The sequence below is a fragment of the Stegostoma tigrinum genome, chromosome 9, assembly GCF_030684315.1.
Source record: "Stegostoma tigrinum isolate sSteTig4 chromosome 9, sSteTig4.hap1, whole genome shotgun sequence".
Taxonomy (NCBI): Eukaryota; Metazoa; Chordata; class Chondrichthyes; order Orectolobiformes; family Stegostomatidae; genus Stegostoma; species Stegostoma tigrinum.
Window position 1 is genome coordinate 88,455,917 of NC_081362.1, and position 20,817 is coordinate 88,476,733.

Below are 20,817 nucleotides of genomic sequence, written 5' to 3' on the forward strand. Positions count from 1 at the left end.
ACCTGCCAAAGATTTCTCATGTCTCCTCCTGGCTCTTCTTAGCTCTCTCTTTAGATCCTTCCTGGCTAATTTGTAACTCTCAAGTGCCCTAACTCCTTCTTCCTCTTGACAAGAGATTCAACTTCTTCAGTAAACCATGGTTCTCTTGCTCAATCACTTCCTCCCTGCCTGTTAGGTACATACTTATCAAGGACATGCAGTAGCTGTTCCTTGAACAAGGTCCACATTTCAATTGTGCCCAGCCCCTGCAGCTTCCTTCCCCATCCTATGCATCCTAAATCTTGCCTAATCGCCTCATAATTGCCTTTCCCCAAGCTATAACTCTTGCTGTGTGGTATACACCTATCCCTTTCCATCGCTAAGGTAAACATAACTGAATTGTGGTCACTATCACCAAAGTGCACACCTACTTCCAAATCTAACACCTGGCCTGGTTCATTACCCAGTACCAAATCTAATGTGGCCTCGCCTCTTGTTGGCCTATCTACATACTGTGACAGGAAACCCTCCTGCACACATTGGATAAAAACTGACCCATCTAAAGTACTCAAACTATAGTGTTTCCAGTCAATATTTGGAAAGTTTAAAGTCCTCCATAACAACTACCCTGTTACCATCGCTCCTATCGAGAATAATCTTTGCAATCCCTTCCACTACATCTCTGGAACTTTTCAGACGCCTATAGAAAACTCCCAACAGGGTGACCTCTCCTTTCCTGTTTCTAACCTCAGCCCATACTACCTCAGTAGATGAGTCATCATCAAGCATCCTTTCTGTCGCTGTAATACTGTCCTTGACTAATAATGCCAAACCTCCCCGTTTTACCACCTTCCCTGATCTTACTGAAACATCGAAACCCCAGAACCTGCAACAACCATTTCTGTCCCTGGTCTATCCATGTCTCCGAATTGGCCACAACATCGAAGTCCCAGGTACCAACCCATGCTGCAAGTTCATCCACCTTATTTTGTATGTTCCTGGCGTTGAAGTAGACACACTTCAAACCACCTTCCTGCCTGCCAGTACACTCCTGTGACCTTGAAATCTTATTCATGACCTCACTACTCTCAACCTCCTGTACACTGGAGCTACACCTCAAGTTCCCACCCCCCCGCTGAATTAGTTTAAGCCCTCCCAAAGAGCATTAGCAAATTTTCCCCCCAGGATATTGGTACCCCTCTGATTCAGGTGTAGACCATCCCATTTGTAGAAGTCCCACCTACCCCAGAATGAGCCCCAATTATCCAGGTATCTGAATCCCTCCCTCCTGCACCATCCCTGTAGCCATGTGTTCAATGCTCTCTTTCCCTCTTCCTCACCTCGCTAGCACGTGGCATGGGTAACAAACCAGATATAACAACTTTGTTTGTTCTAGCTCTAAGCTTCCAACCTAGCTCCTTGAATTTCTGCCTTAATTGGATACAAAGTCGATTTGACAGTAGGACATGGAGGGTGGTGATAGAGGGCTGTTGTTCAGGCTGGAGGCATGTGGCCACAAGTATCAATGCCAGGCCCACTGTTGTCCATCAATTTGGTTGAGAATATTGGAGGCATGGTCAGTAAGTTTGGGGATACCATCAAAATTCGTGGTACAGAGGACAGAGATGAAGGTTGTCTGGGAGTTTTATGGGATCTTGATAGAGTAAGGGGCATCTAGTTAACTGTGAGTGGGTGAGTTAGGTGTTAGATCTGGTAGGTGTGGGTGTGGGGTGGCTAAATTGAATCAGAACCCTCCAAAACATTCACCTCCAACTTTGAGATGGGGACTTTTTCGGACAGTTCCAGGTGTTGAGTAGTTGCCCCAAGGAAATTTCAAAATTCCCAGCATCTCCTGCAGATTCAGCTGCATCAGGATCCCATGTGGACGTAGATGTCTACAGCACAGAAAAGAAAAACAGCCTTTCTGCCCGGTTAAAAGCAAGCAACTAACAAATGCAATGCGAGATAACAAAGTGTGGAGCTGGATGAACACAGCAGGCCAAGCAGCATCTCAGGAGCACAAAAGCTGCAGTTCCCATTATCTCTGATACAATTTCAACACCTGCAGTTCCCATTATCTCTGAAACAAATGCAATGCCATTTTCCAGTGCTTGGCCCATAGTCCTGTATGCCTTGGCTTCACAAGTGCATGACTAAATACTTCTTAAACAATGTGAGTGTTTCTGCCTCTACCACCATTACAGACAGTGAATAAGCTGGCAGAGAGAACTCATGTAAAGGTGAGGATCAGGCATAGGCTCTCTGATCTTGATTGGAACATCTGGATTGAGGTTCAAGTCCAAAGTGACTCTTCCGCAGATCTGGCGAGTGTTGGAAATGTGACGAGCTTTATGCTGTTCAGAAAGAGGAGCAATGGGAAATGGAAGGAAAGGAACTGTCAGGGCAAGGGACAGTTAGAGGGCAAGAGAGATTGGAGTTCAAAACTGTCATAGGACGAAGTGCAAAAGGAGTGTTAATGATTCTAGAGAAAGAACAAAGCATTGATCCAGAGCAGGTGTTAATTGCAGAATAAAAATCAGCTCTGATTTAAGGCAAAGAAACTATGAAAGACACCTGGGTAAAGGAATATATATGTGTGTAGCAAAATGGAGGTCAGAGTTGATGATCTGAAGTTGTTAATCCCAAAGTTGAATCCGGAAGGCTACAAAATGCACAGCTGGAAATGAAGCCCAGCTTGTATTTGCCTATCCATTTGTATGTATATTTGTATACATGTACTTCTAGATCTACATATGTAAATAACCTGTATCAGATTAGTTCAGTGACTGTGTGGTTCATCAGTAAAGCCCTTGCAATAAACAAAATACTTCACACACTCTGCTCTTTGTTTTGCCATTTTAATAACGACCTCGGGTTTTGAGTGCATCAAATGGCCAGTGATGCAGTTACAGTTTAGTGTAAAGGTTAACAATCCATGACATGGCTACAGCCCAAACAGTACTATATCAGGGCAAAAGGTCAGACTGCAAATGTGTATGCTGTGTTGGGACCGCACACGAAAGGAATTTCCATTTATTCATCAGAAATGTTCTTGGCCGTGTTTAGATTCCCAGTTTGCCTCATCTGCCTGGTGGCTAACATATTGGACAACCTAGTCCCCCTGAGGATGGGGGAGTCAGTTAGCTCATTTGGTTGGATGGCTGGTTTACCAACAGCCTGTGTTCAATTCCCACACAGGCTGAGATCACCTTACCCCTCACCTGAGGTTTGGTGACCCTCAGGTTGAACTCAGCAACCGTTGTCGCTCTTTAATGGGAGAGCAACCTCTAGGTTCTTTAATGAAAGATTGAGCCTCAGTCTTATCCAACACCTTTCCCTTGGGTCCTGCCAGAAAGCAACAGCATGACAAGACTAGCCCAACAAAATAGGTTTGTTGGACAAAACTCCCACAAAGTAATTGAGCAAACAGGGAATTTAAACAAAATACTTTGGAATCTCCTGCGTCTCGGATTTTCCGCCTGTGGTTTTATATTTTTGACAGGGTTAAATTTCATACAGCAGCATTCCTACATTTTAACGAGGACTAGAGCTGTGCAGCTTGAAAGCTGGGAGCAAGCACCCTTAGTGCCCAGGGACCCAAAGCCAACAACTCCTCCCACCCAGCTTCCTGAGAGAGGTGAGAGAGGGAGGATTTGGTTTAACTTCAATAGTTTGGTCAGAAATACCTTTGTGTCTTTTTTGGGGAGATTTAACCCAGCCCATCCTTTGTTCAGTGGGGCAGAAAGGTAACAGTGATTTGTTTTCCTCGAGGCCAAAATACCCCCTCTCCTTCTTTGGCTTTTATGAATGTACAAGCCAGAGCTCACTTGGCACTGCTAGACTCTGTCATCTGCTCTGTGTTGGGTTAGAAACCACGATGGACTGCGCCTTATTGTGCAACTGGGATAATTTACAGTTCTGTCAAACTTCTGGCAGAGAACTGGGTTTCGCTGCTACCGTTAGTGCGCTAATAGCAACCATCTGAGGATACAGCTAGATTTAAACACACACACAGACACACACAAAGCCCACTGTGCAAGGCTTGCATGTCACTAGGGCCTCTCACAGTTTGACTAGTTTAGTCCAGGAATATCTTTCGTCTGTCTGCGCTGACTGAGCTTGGCTTCCAACTCAGTGCCTCGTTTTACATTGTGCACCGAGAGTGTGTGTGAACTCCAATCTGCTCGGGTTTCCCGGGAATCAATCATTTGCTTCCAGCCTCTTCCAGAGTCAGATCCAGGTCACATTCAGTCTGTTTATTTATGACAATCTGAACCTTTTCCTTCACACCATTGCCATAACGGTTCAGTCACTGTTACACATGGGACAGTCCGGCGTCAATTTATTTTTTTAAGTTTCTTAGAATTAATGTAGGCTTTTTGTTTCAAACCAATAAAGAACTCTTGGTGACTAAGTGAGCCAACTGCTCTCTATCATGGAATCCTGGACCATTTCTGGTGTTTCTGGATCATATTTATCCACTTTTCTGTGAAAGTCCCAATGAAATACTTCTTCTGTAAAGGCATCTGTACATTGTGAGCATAAAAACTTCAGAGAAGGAGATCAGTAAGGCAATTTACAACATTTCGAAGAAAAGGCAACACCCTTTCAATGTGAAGCTCGATATAAAAACAAGGCTGTGCCCCATGATGTGATTTCAATTTTTTGATTCAGGAAAATTTGGACTTATACACATCTCACCATATTTACAGAAGTATAAGTGACAATAATTTGCTAATCTGTTCTATCCTCTGGTTTATCAGAGTCAATTTGTGTTGCCTTACGCATATTTTCTGCTTTAGGCACCTTGAGTTTATTAATGTCAACAAATTAAAGCCAGCAGCTGCTCTAGAAAGGACAGGCATGTCCTTTTGTGCTCCTGAGATGCTGCTTGGCCTGCTGTGTTCATCCAGCCTCACATTTTATTATCACAGGCATGTCAGTACTGCTTAAGAGGTGTCCTTGTGGTGCAGTGATAGTATCCCTATCTTTGAGCCAGGAAGCCCAGGCAATGATTCTGATTCTAATGAGGTATGTGAATAAACTAGAAATCTTTGTTTACAATTTACAAAATTACAAATGTTGGAATTGAAAGATTCCTAATTTGAAAAGTTGGTGTTGTGTGAAGTTGTTGTGACGTAGAGATGTTGGAACCTTACCATTGCAGAGGGAACTAGATGATTATTTGGATAGAAATGGTTTGCGGGAATATGGGGAAAAGGCAGGAAGTTGGCACTCAGTAATAGAATTGGTGCAGACATGATGGGCTGAATAGCCGCCTTCTGCATTGTAACAGTTCTGTGATTCTGAGTGCCTTGATAGGTACAGCAATGATTGTGTCCATCAGTTTGTCAGAAGAGCAATGAAACTGATAAAAGGGCAATACTCAATGATTATGTGAATGTCGCTGAAGATTATCAATTAAAATTCAGCACTAGAAGAAAGATACCAAATCTGACATTTGTAGAATTTGCAAGATATAAAGAAATGTTCTACAATCACTCGAAGGTTGCAGGAACAGCACCACATATTTCTCTTGGGAATGCTACAGCTCTTTGGTATCAATGTGGACTTCACAAGCTTAAAAATCTCCCCACCCCTGACCTCATTCCAAAACCAGCCCAGCTCGTCCCTGCCTCCCTAACCTGTCCATCTTTTCCCCCACCTATCCGGTCCTCCCACCTCACTGACCAACCCCCAAATCCCACTTCCTACCTGCTAGCCTCATCCCCGCTTCCTTGACCTGTCCGTCTTCCCTTGACTGACCAACCCCATCCTAACTCCCCACCTACACTCACCTTTACTGGTTCCATCCCCGCCTCCTTGACCTGTCAGTCTCCTCTCCACCTATCTGCTCCTTTATCCATCTTCCATCCGCCTTCCCCTCTCTCTATTTATTTCAGAATCCCCTTCCCCTCCCCCAATTCTGAAGAAGGGTCCAGACCCAAAACGTTAGCTTTCCTGCCCCTCTGATGCTGGTTGGCCTGCTGTGTTCATCCAGTTCTACACCTTGTTATCTCAGATTCTCCAGCATCTGCAGTTCCTACTGATTCTGCAATCAGTTGTGTTCATCACTGAAGTTAGAGAATAGTTTTGAGAACATGAGGGAAACCATGAATGTGCATGAATTCCAAACTAGCTTGCTGGTAAATCTTAAGACTTATTTAGATTCACATCAAGTATTAAAGATCCGAGAAGTGGCAATTCAGATATCTCACACAGGGAACTACATGTGAGGAAATGATCATATGGGAATCTGCAAGGAGAGTGTAGCAATAGAAAATCTGGGGATGGAGAAGGTTTTCAGTTAGGGAACAAATAGAAGGATGCCAAATTAATAAAGGAGAAAGGCCATCCCCGCCTCCTTGTAAATTTTAAAAATGTTTTCTTTGGAAAAGACTAGACATACTAAAGCTGATTACTGGAAGTTAAATGGGAGACCTATCACACAAATAGGAACACCTAAGAAATCATTAGAAAAGGGTATATCAGGAAAGGAAATATAAAAATTGAACATTGCTACAGGTCGAACAGTTTGATCCAAACCTACTGGGAAGGATGAGTTGGCTCAGGACTGAAACAAAATTATTCCTCAATTATTGCTAAAGATAATCAGACCACTGGAGATTCTGAATATTTCATTTATTATTTTCTTATTTTTCTAATTATCGAGACATACCAATAAAAATATTGAGGTAATGGAGTAGGTCAGTAGCTGATGCTGGCTGATAATGCAACTTAAATTCCAGAGGGGCAGATAAAGGAAAATGAAATAATTGGAAGTTTGGAGCTGGCCCTATTACATCAAATTGGATTAAGTAGTGGTTTAGTAACTGCTGAAGTATATATTTGGAGAAGTGCAACAAATTGCTGTAAAAGTAATTGATTATATTTTTGGGAATAACCTGGCTGATTCAAAAATATTAGCCTCATTGAAGAATGGAAAGAAGAGAAATTGAGATGCCGTAGGAACAACATTGTGGATTGTTTCCTGACTATGCTGCGTCTAGATCTCAGGCTCATAGAATAAACAGTAAGAGGAGGAAAATGTGGAAGAGGGAAATGACATGGAAATTCAGTTACGTACATTGTCCTTGAAAAATAAAAAGAAGGCAGATAAGGAGAATGAGACCGTCGTGTTTAGCCCAAACAATACCTTAATGTTATTGTTTAAAAGAAAAAGTGATAATACGAAAATGGAAGCCATCTCAAATGCCAACTGATGAGGAATTGGTTGTAGGCCATAAATGATAGCTCGACCTGAGTACTGCAATACAGTTTCACAAGTGATTCACTAAAGTCAGATGGCAGGTCATCTAGATAATTGAAAAATTTGGGCTAAAATGTTGTAACACAAGGTTTAAGCATCCAAACAGCCTGAAAATCATGAAGTCAGGATTCATTATTACAATGGTGTCATGTCATTACGAACATGAAGAGAAATTAAAGTTAAGGGAAATGGAATATTTGCATGGAATTAAATCTGGAGTTGACGTCTGTTAAAGAAATCCCTTGTCTGTCCCCTCTTCTCTCCAAGAAGACCTCATTCTGGCAAAGACATCCTTTCCTGCTATGCGAATCCACCCGGCTACTTGACCTTCCCTGCTTGATGCCTTTCCTCACCATCGCCACCTGCTGTTTGAGACTCTATTACACATTTCCCTGCCTAGAATCCTGCACCAGAAATAGAACATGAGATTTAAGCATTCAAAAGATTATGAAGCTGAGATTCTTTATTCCAATAACATCAAGCCCAATAAAACATGAGAAGAAATTAGATTAAGCTAAGTAAACAATATTTGTAGGGAATTAAGCCTGTCATTCACATTTGCTTGAGGAAATCTATTGCCTGCCCCTACCTCTCACAATTAAACCTCTTTGAACAACATCTTTTCCTAGAGAGAGGGTCTGCTGAATTGATTGACCTTCACTCCTCGGTGCCCTCCCTCAACATCCCCATCTACTAGGGTTCTATTATAATATTAAAACAATTTTATTGTCTGGGACTATGTTAGGACATGGTCAAATTTTGCCAACATGCAAGTATATCAGGTTGTTGGGAAATCCCAACCAGCCATTAGACCTGTACCTCTAATTGTGATAGCAGCTTCTAGAGAATCATTTAGTGGGATCTTAGAGTCTTCAATACCCCTGCGTAAAATCAGGAGTGAATATCAATAACTTTTAGTGATTATGAATGTTTTGGCAAGATTCCCTAAGGTGATGTCTTTTGTAAATGTTACAGCAAAAACAGTACTGGGAGATTTAGCTTCTTTTTCTTTATGAAATACAGGTTACATAAAGAAATGCAAATTAGATTAATGTTCAAAGTTTACATCATTAATATTCAAAGAAATAATGAAGAGATTAGGAATAAATAATTCATATCTTCAGTTTATCATCCACAATCTCAAGGAAAATTAGAAAAATGGCATTAAACTTTCATGTCCATAATTAGAGCTTTTATTTTCAGAAATGTCCTAACAATTGGGATAAGGAATTAACTCTCTTATTATTGTTTGCTGTAAGGGATGCCCATAATGGGGTTGCAGGATTTAGTCCTTCTGACCTGATATATGGACTTGAGGTGAGAGGACTTCGTCAAATTAATTAAAGAAAAATTTATTAACCAAAGATTAAAGACTGCAATTCCAACCTGTACATCAGGCTTCCTGGAAAATCTAATTAAAGCATATGAATTCGCCATAAAGCATTTGAAGAGTGCAACTCAAGCCAATAAAATTAGAGAAGTTATAAAGGCTAAAGTTTGGAATGTTGCTGGAGAGAAGGCATTAGCATTCGTACCTATCTCTGCAGAACCAGTAAAAATAAATGTCACTGAATGTTATCAAACCAAAAAGAGACTCAATAATATGAATTATGAAGCTTCCCAACAGGAAAACAGAATCACTCAATGTATTTTAATCAGTCATTATTAATATATTTTATCACTCATATTTTAAAGCCATACCATGACAGGGAGGGTCATCAGAGCAGAAGTGTATATGAAGTGGGAAAATAACTAGGATTTAAATAAAGTATTGGAATGAAAATGAAAATGAATAACAAATTGAAAGCTTTAAAGTAGACCCTCTAGAAATCAAATTGGATAACGCAGAAGTGCTTGAAGAGTTCAATGGAATATCACGATAGCTCCCAGAAAAAAAATCAAGGTGAATTACAAATGATTTTACAAACTCATAACTTAATTTGTGGCAATAAATCAGGAAAGCTAATCTTGGCCATGGCACCATCAGTTGTTGTAAAACCCTCCTTGATTCCATGAGAGATTGATGGACCTGTACCACCCGGAGAGCATGAAGGCCAGCAAAGTTACTGAGGAGAGCAAAAAGTAGGTTTCTGGTTCACAAAATGAAGACTGCCGGCAGCTTAGCTTCATCTGAAATATACTTGCAATGTTGCTTATTTGTTTACAGGCAACCAGCAAGTCTGTATCAGCTCGTCTTATTTATATAAGCTTTGAATTGGCAATGGCAACCATAGCAACAGTAATCCCTATCAATATGGAGCATTTCTGCTTTTACTGTAACAAATGAGGACTCATCTCCATCCAATATGTGCATTATTTAGCTCGCTAAAGTTTTATAGGAATGCCAAATATGGCAACAGCTGCATGCCAAGATGTGGAATTGTATAAACAAAACAGTTCAATGTAATTATGGAACAGTTTAAGTGGATGATTGTTGCCATTTAATTTGCATCTGTAAATGTTGGAAGAGCAAGTAACAAATTTGTCTCACATTGGAAGATGTATTGCAGATGAAGCTTCTCCCAAAGTAAGTGAGGGGAAGGATAGTGACATAGCTCATTGACTTTGTTAAAGAAAACCTTGCGCCTCCAAAAGAACCTGGTACAGGAGGCACACTGGGGCTCAGACTCAGGGCCCTGGGGGTCGACTGATCTCAGGTCAAGCATGGAACCATTTTCTTCAGTCAGGGCCCAGGACCATCACCAGGGCCCTCCTGATTTCCCGTCCTGCTCCAGCATCCAGGGGTTTGGGATTAAGGTCTTGGCAAAGTAAGGAAAATGTGAGGCCGAGGGAAAATGGGGCAACTTGACAACAGCTGATGTGGTGGGGATGGTTAGTGTGACTTAGTGAGAAAAGTGCTCATGGGGGCTAAAACCATAAATGGTGCCTGATGCTGGTGACCAACAGGAAGGAGCTGAGTGTTGGGTTTGGTCAACATGTTTTATATTCAGCCGACAACCATAATGGGGAGATTGTAGAGCTACTATCCTAAAAGGATTTGTGATGATGAAACAAATGGGTTTCGTCATTTCAACTAACAAGGTGTAGAGCTAGATGAACACAGCAGGCCAAACAGCATCAGAGGAGCAGGAAGGCTGACGCTTTGGGTCGAGACCCTTCTTCAGAAATGCACCAGGAGGTTATGGATGAACAGTCATTAAGCGTGTTCAAGACAGAGCTCAATAGATTTCGAGACATTAACAACATTAAGGGATACGGGAATAATGGGGAAAAAATAGAATAGAGGTAGAAGACCAACATGATGTACTCAACAGGGGAAGAGGCTTGATGGATCAAATGGCCTAATCTTGCTATTTCCTATGTTCCCAATTCATGAGTGACTTTCTACACTATTCCAGAGGTAGTTAAGGGTGGCATGATGCTATGCATCAGAAGCCACATATGAAACAGACTGGGCAGAGGTAGAATATTTCCTTCCCCAAAATTGGACAGTTAAGGACTTCCAGCTTTCCTATTATGTAAGTTATTGGTGATGATAATACTGTACCTATCAATGAACAAGGAGAGAGCCACTCAGCCACTCTGAGCCTGCTCTGCCAGGGAGCTGATCCAGATAACTGGCTCAGAAGTGTATAACTGCAATGTATCCTTTGTATTTATGAAGTTGATGTATGGTCAATCTCTGTCCTATGGTATGTTTGGGCCACGATGCACACTGAAGAGATTTGACTTTTGGACTTGTGCAGCAGGTTTGAGCATCAGTCAGGGTTTGTGTGGGTACCATTAGCATTACTCACAGAGCTTCACAGACAATCAAAGCCATGTGAGATCCTCGGCACCCAGTCTTTGTAAGTTGGCTGTAGCTTCCTGTGACTTGCATTCAACTCTCCCAGCTTCATCAAGTGGGCCCAGCTTCATCAAGTGGGCCCAAATGTTCCACTTCATAGTTCCTTGAAAATGGAGTCACAGATAGTCAGGACAATGAAGAAGGCACTTGGCATGTTTGCCTTTATTGGTCAGTGCACTGAGAAGAGGAGTTGGGAGGGCATGTTGCAGCTGTACAGGACAATGGTTAGGCCACTTTTGGAATACCGCACTCAGTTCTGGTCTCCTTGACAACGGAGGGATGTTAATAAACTTGAAAGGGTTCAGAAAAGATTTACAAGGATGTTGCTGGGGTTGGAAGGTTTGAGCTACAGGGAGAGGCTAAATAGGCTGGGGCTATTTTCCCTGGAGCATCGGAGGCTGAGGGGTGACCTTGTAGATGTTTATAAAATCATGAGGGGCATGGATAGGATGGATAGACAGGTTCTTTGTTCCGGGGTGTGGAAGTCCTAGGTTTTCCTCTCATCTCGGTTTAAGATGAGAGGAAAAAGATTTAAAAGTGACCTAAGGGGCAACTTTTTCATACAGAGGGTGGTGCGGGTATAGAATGAGCTGCCAGAGGAAGTGGTTGAGGCTGGTCCAATACAACATTTAAATGGTGTCTTGCTGGATATATGAATAGGAAGCGTTTACAGGGATATGGGCCAAATGCTGGCAAATGGGACTAGATTTATTTAGAATATCTGGTCAGCATGGACGAGTTGGACCGAAGGGTCTGTTTCTGGACTGCACAAAATGATTCTATGACTGGAATAGGTAAGTTAGCCCTCCCAACATGGCTGATCCCTGTTTTCCTGTCCTTGCCACTTATAACTCCGTCTCCCCAGAGCTGAGAAAATCCAGCACACTGTTTGCCAGTGCTACTCCGAACTCAGTTTCCCTTGTCCATAAGATGAGCTTTTTTCATTCTTCACAGAAGCAGCCAGATGTGTTCAGTATTCTCAGACTTATGTTTCTGTTGCAGTTTTTCAATGACCACAATATTTTCCTTTGAGTTAGTTCTCTCCATTGCCCTGGTTGATATTCAGCCCTCAGAGCAGCACCTGAGAAGGGAATTTGCTGTTATCATTTTGCTATTGTGTGTGTGCAACTTCTGCTTTCTTGCTACATTGACTACATCTCAAACAATGCCAAGTTGGCTGTGATGTATTTTGGGATGTCCCAAGATTGTGAAAGGCGCTGTATAAATTATAAACAATCTTGGTTGTTGAGGTCAGTAATTTGCACTCTGTGATGTTTGAGATGTTTTCTTACTCTGGCAGCAGAGTGCAAGAAGCCAAAGGAAAATGCACCTGCTTTCAGCTGCTGTAAGACTTTCCTTACAAATCAATGCTGTTGCCATCTTATTCCCAAATGGAAGGGGGGAGGGTGCAGAGCGCAAAACGGAATCAGCAGCCACATTCTGAGAGAAAAGAAGAAATGGGAATGATGTATTAATGTTGTCGTGTTTGCGACTGAGTCACGTAATTTTAGCAGAAGAAAGGGGCTTTTTTTTACATTGATACCACATTATAGCTGCTATGCCCTGCTCTGAACTGAGCGCATTTAATGTTAGCATTGCTTGTATTTTCTCTGGAATCATCATCTGATGAATGGGGTGAAGTATGAACTTCTGTAAATGGTACCAACTTTAAATTTACCATGAAAAGGGAAAAACAATTACCTGCGTTCACCTTCCACTTGTAACAGTGCCACAGGCTTTGTTTTACCTGAGGCCCTGTGTGATTGGCGGGCACTGCGCTGAAGAACAGAGTGGATGGTATGAACAATGTTCGTTAATTTGTGGAAAAAGCCCAGTTGCTGTTTTCATGACTAGGGTGTTTGTTCGTTCTGTTCTTGAGAAAGAACATTTTAATTGTTCTTTCATAGAAGGCATAGTTACAGACAGGGCCCATCACTAACTTTTCATCCCTGATTCCCTGAAAACTGAGCGATTTGCTCAGCCATTTAGGATTGCAGTTGGCCTGGACTCACAAGTTGGCCAGACCATATAGGGATAGCAGATTTCCTTCCTGAATTGCATTAATGAGCCAGATGGGACTTCTTTTTCCCCCCCAACAATTGACGATTGTTTCGTGGCCACCACTTCTGAGACTAGCCTTTGATTCCAGCCTAATCGGATTTAAATTTCACCAGCTACTGTGGTGGGATTTGTATGCATATTCGCCAGCACATCGGCTGGGGAACAACAGTGGTATTTCAAGATTCAGTGTTGGCTATAAGATTGTTAGTCCTTTATAAATATATATATATATATAGAGTGAAAAGCACTTGAACTACAAAAACTAGAATCAAATTGCACTCAGCAAACACCAGTACTTTGAACTTAAGCTATTGCATTCTGATGTTAAACAAAATTCAATTAGTTTACTAATTGCATTAGTTAACGAGCCCAGTGATATTACTACACCACCTCTATCTAACACACTGATGTGATAATACTAGGGCTGACATTAGATTGTGTGAATGATTCTTGTATGAATCGGAGCAAAGGCGGAATTGAATACAGGGATCCTTGCTGCTCACGCTGTCCAGCATCCTGTATCTATTCTAAAGAAAGCACACGACCGTCCTGTGTAATGTCATTCTGCATTCTTACACACATTGAGAGTTTCTGAAAATCAGGAACTTGCTTTGGACTCATTACCTCAGTAAAGTGCTGAGAAACCTTTATAAATACAGTTACTACAGTGTCACATTGGAAAGCCTTGTTTTCGAATGATGCTACTGAACCGTTTTATCAACTGAACCCGGGAACCAAAGTTCTACACATTAAGAGATGATTGTCCAATATATTGGATATTGACTGGGATTCTGTGCCCCAGAGGGCAGTGGAGGGACATTGTTTGAATATATTTAATATTGATGGTGATACATTATTTGATTACAAATGGCCAGGAGCTAGTATGGGTAAAATGGAGTGAAGCATTCAATCAACTATGACGCTGAATAAGAGTCGCTCTGGATCAAGGCATTAATTCTGTTACTCTCCCCACAGATGCTACTAGGCCTGCTGAGTTTCTCCAGCAATTTCTCTGTTAGTTTCAGATTTCCAGAATCTAGAATATTTTGCTTTGTTCAAGCATCTGTGAGGTCTGTTGTTTCTCAAACCTAGTGATAGGGGCCACCTGAGGGGAGTACACCTGATTAGGAATAGTCAGAAACAAGGGACAAGGAGTATAATTAGAGTCCTATCATAGAATCCTAACAGTGTGCAAACAGGCCATTCGGCCCACCAACTCCACGCCAACCCTCTAAAGGACTTTCCACCAAGACCCATCCCATTCCTCTAACCCTGTGTTTCCCATTTCTAACTCACCACACCACCACATCCCTGGACACTACAGGCAATTTTAGCACAGCCAATCCACCAAACCTGCACACCTTTGGACTGTGGGAGAAAACTGGAGCGCCCGGAGGAAACCTGCGCAGACATGGGGAGAATGTGCAAACTCCACCCAGACGGACACCTGAGGGTGGAATCGTACCTGGGTCCCCGAGAGGTGCCACTCTGCATCAAATGTGTCTGACCAGGAGACTTCCTACTTTCTCCCCATCCATTTGAGCCAACATTGGAAGTTTTTAAACAGGCTGATACTCAACCTTTTTGCTCACGTTATGAACACACCTTCCATAACCATGCAATCTCAGAATGGGGCTTGAACCTTTAGCCCCTGCCTCAGCGGCAGGGATATTATACACTACATCACAAGAGCTGTACCCTCAGATTGATAGCTGAAAATGAATAACTCCATGAAACAGGATAAGGTACTTTTTAAATTACACATACATCAAAAAAGTACAGAACTAAATTTCTTGAGGGTAGGCAGGCGAAGTATTTCGTGCAAGAGGCAAGTACATTAGTGTATTAATACCAGTGCCAGAAATATTATGGCATTTCCTCATGTCGTTAGTCCAGCAGCATATTGCCTATTACTGGAGGTGCCTAGTTTGGAACCAATGAGCTCCTTAGATGAGTTATTAAGATGGAATCTTAGATATTGTGTGTTTATTTGATCGCTGTGCTTGGATCCACACTTACAGCTCTGTGTTGTTGGTTCCTCCCTTCATTTTAATTAATCATTCAGGTTTGTGTTTGGGTTCCCTTTTGAAAGATCAGCTAAAGCATTTCAGATATGATGTAGGCTTTGATTTTCCACAAAAGATGAGCAATTCAGTAGTCTTTTCTCGGTCCCAGTGTGGCTGAGAAGCAGAAAGAAGCTAAAAATGTAAAGAATGATAAATTATTTTCTTGCACCTTGTCAATATCACATTCTTGGAAATTGTTCCTTCCAGACTGGCATCTTCTCCGAGTATAGCTTTATCCCTAGGACATGGTGCCCAGAAATTTATATACATTTTGTCTATTTTATGTCCTGAAAATAGGCAGAACGCAATATTAATTTCTATCCCAGTGTTTCTGAATAATATCTACAGAAAGTGACTCATCAAGTGTCAGGAATCCAGATCAGACCCACTATGTAATCAAGTTTGACATCCCTGGTCTGCATTATCTAGTCTTTTTACAATCCTAGAAAAGTAACAGTTACATCACCACTACTTTCCCAGGATTACCTCACTATTTTGGCTCAATGTTGACACTTCAATACATTCCAACATCTGATTTCCTTTACGAACTGGAGCTATGGTAACATCATTCGATGGTAATCAGTACCCTGAGATTTCTCTAATTTTCCATGATCACTATCTGCTTTCCATTTAAGGAATAGTTTCTTCCTGGAGTTTATTTGTTGTCTTCATTTGTAGTATTTCTCAGATGCTAATTCCATTGATCAGCATACTACCCAATGGTGAATTACCTTCAAAATGTCATGTAGCTCATTGCATTCAGTTTGGCATTCATTAGCTCTGCGGTCTTCCACAAATTTAACCTCTGTGCTTGTGATTCTTAGCTTCAAGAGACAAACAGCTGAATGTATAAAAGTATTACAAAGAACCCAAATTCTCAATAGTAATGTTCTCCCAGGCTAATGATGATCCTTATACTATCTCTCTCTGAATTCAACTGATAATGCAGCTAATGTAAAATATTTCCACTCATTTTCACTTCATTATTTTTGGTGTCAGCCTTTACAGAGGAACTGTACTGGTGACCTCACTTAAATCCAAGTGTATCATGTCCACTTCCTTACCCCCATCAGGGTACCGTAAAGGACTCTCCTTTCCAATGTCTCTCCTCGCCTGTGTCTGGTAACCCTCAAGTTGAATTATCACCAGCTGTCTCTCTCTAATGAAGCTTCCTGTGGTCTGATAGACTATGGCAATTTTACTTTTGCCCCGATCATATTCACAAAGGCAACCATTGAATTATACTGACAAGCCCCCCTATCTTCAACCCATATCTTTGATGATATTGTTATTTAAGTCCTCTACAAACTTCGTCAAACATGGGGTAGTCAGGGTGAATGCCGATGGAATGCTTCCCTTTGTGAGTGAATCTGGAGCAAGCGCACAGTTCCAGAATAAGGGGAAAATGGAGATACTTCTGCCGGTGGATGATATATTCCCGAGAGAACGTTAGAGGTTGAGTCATAAACTATTCAAGGTTAAATTAGATTTTTGAACTACAAAGCACTCAAGGATGATGGAGATCAGGCCAGAAAGTGGGAGCTGAGACTAAGATCGTATAAGTCTTCATTTATTGAATAGTGGAGTGGGCTCAAGGGGTTGTAAGGACCTCCTCTTGCAGCTACCTGTTATGTCTTTTATTCTTATTTTCAACATGAAGGGCCTCCATCGGGATATTGCTGGGATATGCTGCTCACTGGAAAGACTCTCCAGCACTTTTTAAATGTTAAAGATCCATATGTCAGTAAAAGACCAAGAACTGGTTTGGAAATTTGATTGATTTTTGGCTTCTCTATTATTCCCATCCACTTTCCTCTAAATACAACACATTTGAATCTTCTGATCACATCTGTAATATTTACGTAATTCTTTCAAAGTATTGGAAACTGGATGTATTTCAAAATTAGCATTAAGACAGACTTTCCATTCCAAATGCAACAAATTTCCGTGTCAAAGTTCCTCCAATTTTCTCCTTACTAATGTTTTAATTAAGTGGGGAATGTTATTTGAAGAACTGACACAATCCCAGCTGTATGCTTTTATTCTTGAGAGGGGAATCCATTGGAATTTGAATTCCGCTTCAAAAAAATAATTAATGCCAAGGGTAATTTCATCGTCGGAATTTGTAAGAAAAATGAATTATTTATATCTTCCCATTGTATTTCACCTAATCTTTTTTAAATGCACATTATACTGGGCAAGATTATTCATGGAAAGTCGTGTGAATTCAGCTCTCCCCCATTGGAGCCCCTCTCTGTCCTAATCCTCTCCTGCCACTTCATTTTTCTCTTTCCACATATGGTGCAATCATATCTAGTCTCTTCACATAACAGCATTCCCTTCTGCGCGATCAAGGAAAATTCTTTCCCTCTCCCTCCTACCTGTGCAATAGTTCGGTTTGTTTTAGCAATATGTTTCCCAAATGAAGGGAAGGGGCAACCCATCTGGCAGAGAAAGCCCAGAGTCAGGCCTGTCTTTTTAGTCAAGCTTCTGTTAATACCCCACTCCAGTCTTCTGTCAGGGTCACATGTTAAATGTACTGTGATTAACTCTGTTTTCTTAGAAGCTTTCTCTCTGCCAAAGTGCAGGCAATTTAAAGCATTGCTGAGTTTTCTTCCAATCTCAGATTGTGTCATGTTCAAAATTAAAATTGATATGAAGTACTTTGTAGGAGATCTTGTGAGGTAGTTGTTGGTTTGCTAGGCCAGAAGCTTCAGGTATGAGTCTATTTGTAACAGTTCTCAGGTCGTTGGCCCAGTTGACTGTCTTGTCAATGATGATCATCCTCCCCTGATGGACCTTCAGAGATGGTAATCTCATTGAATGTCAAGCAGAAGTGTTAAGACTCTCTCTTGTTGGGATCATTGCTGCCAACATGGAAGGTGTATTCGTAATCCAGTCAAACAGGTTGAACAGTGCGCCCAATGGCAAGTAAAAGAGTAGGAGCTCTTCCTGGTCAGCCATCTTGTGGCAGGCAAGAGTAGGCCACGACAGTGCCTTTCCCTAGAGTGTGGACCAATCCAATGGATGTCTATTGATCAAGCTTCGGAATCATTGAATACCTACAGTGCAGAAGGAGGCCATTTGGCCTATCGAGTCTATACTGACCATCTGAGGAACATCCCAACGCCCCTACCCTATCCCCGTAACCCTGCATTTACCATGACTAATCCACCTAGCTACACATCCCTGGACACTATGGGACAATGTAGCACGGCCAATCACCTAACCTGCATGTCCTCGGACTGTGGGTGGAAAGCAGAGCACCCGGAGGAAACCCACACAGACTAAGGGAGAATGTACAACCTCCAGAGAGTCACCCAAGGTTAGATTCAAACCCAAGTCTCTGGTGCTGTGAAGCAATGATACTAACCACTGAGCCACTGTGCCTCCCTAATCAAGGAATCAAGGGCAGGTGAAAATTTAGCAGTCAATATTTTTGACAATTTCTTTCCAGTTCCTTCTCACCCACCTCTTTGCCTTGCATTACTTTATCTGAGGCTAAGAAGGCAAGGTGATGATACGGTGATAACCTCAATGGGCTAGCCATTCAGAACCCAAGGCCAATGTCCTGGGGACATAAGATCAAACCCCACTGTGGTAGGTAGTGAAATTTGAATTCAATAAAATTTGGAATAAAAAAAGCTAGCTTAATGGTGACTTGATAACCAAATCAATTACTATAAAATAAAAATCCATTTGGCTCACCAGCATACATTAGGAAGAAAACCTGCCATTCTTATCTAGTCTGGCCAGCATTTGACTCCAGACCCACAGCAATGTGATGATTCTTAACAGTTAGGGATAGACCATATGTGTTGGCCTAGCCAGTGATAGAACATAGAACATAGAACATAGAAAAGTACAGCACAGTAAGGCCCTTCGGCCCATGATGTTGTGCCATGAAATAATCCTAATCCAAAAATAAAATAACCTAACCTACATGCCCCTCAATTCACTGCTGTCCATGTGCATGTCCAGCAGTCGCTTAAATGTCACTAATGACTCCGCTTCCACGACTACCACGGGTAAACTATTCCACGCGCTCACAACTCTTTGGGTGAAGAACCTCCCTCTGACGTCTCCTCTATACCTTCCTCCTAACACCTTAAAACTATGACCCCTCGTGGCAGTCAATCCTGCCCTGGGGAAAAGTCTCTGGCTATCGACTCTATCCATGCCTATCATTACCTTGTACACCTCGATCAGGTCACCTCTCTTCCTCCTTCTCTCCAGAGAGAAAAGTCCGAGCTCAGTCACCCTCTCCTCGTAAGACAAGCCCTCCAGTCCAGGCAGCATCCTGGTAAACCTCCTTTGCACCCTCTCCAAAGCCTCCACATCTTGCCTATAACAGGGCGACCAGAACTGGACACAATATTCCAAGTGTGGTCACACCAGGGTTTTGTAGAACTGCAGCATAACCTCGCGGCTCTTAAACTCGATTCCCCTGTTAATGAAAGCCAAAACACCATATGCTTTCTTAACAACCTTATCCACCTGGGTGGCAACTTTGAGGGAGATATGCACTTGAACACCAAGATCCCGCTGTGCCTCCACACTGCCGAGAATCCTGCCTTTAATCCTATATTCAGCATTTAAGTTCGACCTTCCAAAATGCATCACTTCGCATTTATCCAGATTGAACTCCATCTGCCATTTCTCAGCCCAGCTCTGCATTCTGTCAATGTCTCGCTGAAATGATGCCCATATCATGTAAATAACTAAGAAGAAGACAGTGACCTAAAATATATTGTTTAACTCTAGGATCATCCATATAGAAAATTTCTGTGGTTCGGTGATGTCATTTGGATTAACTTAGCCTTTGCGTCATTTAGCAGTTATCGAAAAAAACTCATTCATCAAGTTCAGTGATGAGGATTATTTCCCCGAAAAGCAAAGTTTGTGCAAAATCTTTCCAAGTATTAATTCAGGAAATGATTTGAGATTCTGAAAGTTATTCTGACTCCTCAATGATTTAAATGCGAAATTTGAGTAATGAGTCTTGAGATGCTGATGTTACCGGGAATGTCAACATTTATGGTTCAGCTCTAGCTGTCGTTGAGAAAGTAACAATGAGCCACATCCCTGAAACACTGCATTCTGTGACGTGAAGGAATTCTGATGACATTATTTAGCAGGATGTTCTGGCGCTTTCACCCTATTACCAGGAAGGAATGGGATTACAGGTCAAGCCAGGGTGGAGTGCTGCTTGAAGGCAACTTGGAGATGGTGATTTTTTAAATTCATTTACAGGATATGGTACAGTAGTCACTCACTGGCCCAGCATTTATTGCCCATCTCTCATTGCCCAGAGAACAGTTAAGAGTCAACCACATTGCTGTGGGTCTGGAGTCACATGCAGGGCAGACCAGGTAAGGGTCCATTGGGGATGAGTCTGCCACCTGCAGGAAATCCATTGCCTTTCCCAGTGCCACGTCTTAAATGTGTTATGGAACCTGGGATTCACCTTCATCTTTGTTGTTCATTAATACCACACCCAAATCCATATTTTTCAAGACAGGCCTGGATAGACTCATAGAGGTCTACAGCATAGAAAAACGCTGTTTGGCCCATTGAGTTTGTGCTGGTCTAACACAAAGCTCCCACCTTTTCTGAGATAGTAAGAACTGCAG